Consider the following 4,826-nt stretch of genomic DNA (forward strand, 5'->3'; position numbering starts at 1 on the left):
ATTTTTCTGCAAATTGTTATACTGAGATTTATATAAATAATAATAATAACTTAATTTTAAAGTCATTACCAAGCCAGATAATAAATGGATTAGGGTATGAAACCCTTAAAATGAAATATATGCCAACAATGCTTTAGATATATTTTCTTAAGTGAGGCAATTTAATACTCTAAATAAAAATTCTAAATTTAGTAATTGTTTTGGACTTCATCTGAGCATAACAAAGTGGAACAAACTGATTAAAGTTGTATAACAAAGTGGGACAAACTGATTGAATTTCCTTTCATTCAACAAAGATGCTAAAGTACATGGCAAGCTCCTGTCCTTAAACTTTCCTTTCCTTCAATTCTAGCCTTATATTACATTAAAAATATTATATTGTTACAACCATTCAAAAAGTAGTTCGGACAGAAAGAGTGGAACTTCTGATTAAAAAAGAGGTGGGCCTTTTGCTAAAAATAGCATGGGACCTAAGATAGACTGAATATCTGTGGCATCCAATCCTGTTTTATGTCAAAGGTTGTCTCCAAAGAATCAAGCTGTACATGATTTTGAAGCTAAAACGAGAGATTCAGAATATGGTTTGAAAATAACTATAGCCGGATAAGCTGTACAGGCAGACTCTTATAAAAAAATATTTAACCAGGGACCGACAAGCCTTGCTCTAAGACCATGAACTCATTGGAATTGTATGTCATTTGAGTTGAACCTTGGTAGGTAGTCTGAAGTGGTTAAGCCAGTAAAGTAATCTTGATTAAAATCAAGAAAAGTTATTTGGTCTAACTGAGGGAAGGGATTTTGTAGACCTTCCATACTGAAATTATACGTTGATTGTGGCTGCTCCTGCAAGAAATTCTCCAGTCTGAAGCTACTCTGAACTTCTTCTTTCTCCGAAATGGGATCTGAAGATGATGATGGCTTGGAACTGCTAGAATCAGTATGCAGTCCTGAAATTAAATCCGCTGAATTGTAATTTGCCCATTGGTGGTCGATGGAGGGGGAAATTGGATTGAATGTTGTATTCTGTACTGGAGCCTTGAGGGTACTGGCATTGAAAGGGTTTGATGTATTTTGGAAGAAATCCGGGTTCTGCAAATTGAAATTGGAATTCATGGGATAAGAACGAGGGGGAACCACGTTGTGGCTTGTTGGAGAAGGTTCCAATTTCATCAGACGGTCAGAAGATGGGTTGTTCTGTTCAATTCCACTGTGCTCAATTGAAGTTGAGGAGGGTTGATTATCCATATCCTTTTCATCGATGGCTTCCATTGGTACAACATCATGGGAGCTTTCCTTCTGCCCTTGTGCTAACTTCTCAGCACTGATCTTTTTGTTGTATATTCGACAGAGAACCCAATCATCCAACTACATTAAGAAGAATATTTTCAATTAGTATACACAAAATAAATGACAGAGCAGACAAGAAAATATAGAATCCAGTCCCTAACTTATATTTCATTCTCTAACTATTTTCAAATGGCCAAATCCAAGACAAGGAAAAACAATTCCCAGCCTTTGGGCCTCAGAGAACTGATAGAAAAAAATACAATAATTCTTCCCATAAAAAATGCAAATCCAAACATTCCACTGACAATAGCTTCAATTGAGTAATCAATCATTTAAGTCCCGTGTCTTTTATTTCTATTCCAATCCAATACAGAACCAATATCTGTAATTGAGGAATCAAGCATTCAGCACCAATATCCTTATTGCTAATGCCCATATGAGCAAACAGGGGAAGAAACAGAAGGGGGAAAGCATGGAACATAACAACCAGAAGCCAAATTGACCCAGTGAACTGTATTTCCAAAACTACCGACTCAAGACCTTACAAAGAGGACAAAAGAACTTACTCTTAAGCTGCCTTTCTTCCTTGCAGGTCTGCTAACATCAGCAAGACGGTATTCGTGCATGATCCAATTCGTCTTTGTGCCTTTGGGTGCTTTCCCAGCATAGAAGACAAGAGCCTTCTTGATGCCCACTCGCTTCTTTCCACCTTTAGCAGTAATGGGCTTATCAGCACCTGTAGCTTTCCAGTATCCAGAACCAGCAGCCCTATTGGGCCTTGATCCATTTGGGTACTTTCTATCCCTGGGAGTGAAAAAATACCATTCCTTCTCTCCAAACAGGGCCTTCTCTGTAAACAGAAAAAAGAAAAGAACAGGCTCTTTGTTAAGTCCTGAAATCCATCTGATCACACCTTCTATAATCTGTTTAGAAATATGGGTACAAGGATTAGAGGGGAGAAATGAAAAATATACCTGGAAGCTACCATGGATCATATTTGTAGAGATCCACTTCTACTATTATAGGAACAAGGATCATCTGAGAGGCTGCCTTCTTGCACAAGTAATGCACAACCAACTCTTCATCTGTAGGGAAGAATCTGAATCCAGGAGGCAACTGTAAGTCAGCCTCTGCATTTCTTCTACTCATACCCATGGCTATGTTTATCCTAGTGTTTTCTTCTCAATACTCCTGAGATGCTCTGATCATCTCTACTAACACAACATATAATAAAAGATGCATCATTACAATAATATTTCAGTCTAGAAAACCTTGTCATGTCTGCCTAGAAGTATATTTTAAAATGGCATTTTCGAACAATAATTTCTGAACACAAGCTAGGGATACCTTTCAGTATAGCCACAACTGGAGATGTTGCAGGAGCCAATTGTTTTTCCCTCTGGTATGGAACTGCAGGAACTGCGGGATAAATGGCAATCAGTCAAAGCCACTGTGAAATCAGACATTATAACATCATCTTATAGCAGCACTAACTTTTCATACTAATATTGTGGAGTTAGGACAATTTTGACACCTTCATAAGCAATACACTTCAAAAGGTAGCAGATATGGGTTTGGGAACAAAAACATTTCCCATTTTCATAGGACTTTAGCGAATGCAGCCAGCTACTCCTTGGGTTCAAACAGTTATGTTGGTAAAACTCAAAACTCAGAAAAGTGCTTGTGCAACATCTACTAAGTAGCTTCTGTGCAAGAAGTTCTTGTTTCAGGGATTTGGATAAAGAACAATGAGGTGGGGAATCTTTGCAGACGACTTGGAGCTAAGAGATTGAGGGTTCTATTTTAAATTGAGATACATAGACAGAGGTTTCAGTAATAGGGTTGGGTCTTCAGAATATAAACCCATGTCATGATCCATATTTATCAAGGAGTTGTTGGATTTTCTTTGCAACAGATTTTGCATGTTATTATGTTTCTTTTAGCAATGTATTGATTATACCAAGATGAAGCATTTGAAAGTCTATAATACTGTTTTGTGCATGGGTAGGAAATATTGAAGGGGAGATAGGGAATTATGCTCTAAATGTGTTTATATCTAGTGGGGTCTTGAGTGTAAATTGTACACACTACAAAAAATTGCATTTCAAGTGGTGTTCAATATTTATAGCATGAACTGTTGCTCATATGTTTAGTCAATATTCGTGTTCCCTCATTTGTATAGGGATTTGAAGAATGAAGAAGTGGGACTTGATCAATGAGTTGGAGGTTGAGGACCCAGAAGGAATGATAGAGTTTTCAGCGGAAGATTTGACATGGACAGAAGTAGCAGGAGACCAAGTCGCGATTATTCCATATTGTCGACTTGAGGATTTTATAAGTGGAGAGCAAATGAGGGAAAGTGCACCTACTCAATTTGTTGCTAAAACTCGACGAATTAAAGATGTGAAGGATATCAAGAGGACAAATTCTTCAACATATCTAGAATATGTTGTGTGTGTGTCTCTCTCTCTCTCTCTCTCTCTCTATATATATATATATATATAATTTTGATTTACTATGTCAAACATGCATAAATATTTTATTTAATTTTTGGTAAATTCTTGATCACTAGATATTGGTGTGCCTATGGTCCAAATCATGTACAATCCAGCAATGTAGCTGAACCTAGATCTACAACCAAAAAACGTCTTCCACGTCACATCATCAAAGTTGGTTGTCAGTGTCACTTTATTATGCGATGACTTGCTCTTAGACAAAATGATGTTGTTCTAATATATACAGCATGCAGACATAATGATGACAAAAATGTGGTTTGTCATGGTATTGAGGCAAATGACATGCCCAAGAAATTCAATTTTGCGCCGCATTTAACAGAGAATATACGAAGTACTGTTGAAGATTTGGTTCATGATGGTTTTAATGCTACGATGATCTGGGAAAAAATTATCTTTGATTTAAGGTATGGATCTGGTGAGTTCTTCATAGGGGCACCTCAAGATTCTTTCATGACAAGAAAGGATGTGTCAAACATGTACAATAATATCAAGAGGCTGGAGTATGTGAAGCATGAAAGTGATCCAATGAGTGTGGATTGTTGGGTTAGTGAGTGCCCAGAGAGCTTTTTCTTCTACCAACAACAAGATGTTGTTAAAAACATCCCTTTCATTATAGGCATACAAACTAAGTGGATGCTTTCAATGATGGTGAAATACTCACACAACAACATGTTATCAATGGACTCCACTTTTAGCACTAACAAATATGGGGTAAACATATTTACCAAAACTTCATTTATTCAACTTTATTTCAATGTCGTCCTCTTATATGCTTATAATCTTGTTTTCTTATTGTAATGCAGTATCAACTGTACACCATAATGGCTTTTGATGATCATCACAATGGGATTCCAGTGGCATGGGTAATATCATCACGGAATGGTACTCCTGATATTTGTAAATGGATGTCACAATTATTTGCAAATGGGAAAAAGGAAAACCCAGATTGGCATGTCCGAGCTGTCATCACAGATGATGCAGCAGCGGAAATCGAGGCATTAAGGTGAACCAGTTTTTTCTTTT

At 37.0% G+C, this 4,826-nt stretch overlaps 1 pseudogene across 1 annotated transcript; it reads right to left on the reverse strand.

Annotated features, from left to right (window-relative positions):
* Positions 1–577: 577 nt before the first annotated feature.
* Positions 578–2,449, reverse strand: LOC149160318 (uncharacterized; annotated as a pseudogene). Its single transcript, XR_016261795.1, has 3 exons — positions 2,262–2,449; positions 1,854–2,137; positions 578–1,365 (listed from the first exon to the last, which is right to left on the reverse strand). The product of XR_016261795.1 is annotated as an uncharacterized LOC149160318 (transcript).
* Positions 2,450–4,826: the final 2,377 nt, after the last annotated feature.

Source organism: Pinus tabuliformis, chromosome 5_2 (assembly GCF_031772625.1).
Source record: "Pinus tabuliformis cultivar Carrire ecotype Pingquan chromosome 5_2, CPIR1, whole genome shotgun sequence".
NCBI classification, from domain to species: domain Eukaryota; kingdom Viridiplantae; phylum Streptophyta; class Pinopsida; order Pinales; family Pinaceae; genus Pinus; species Pinus tabuliformis.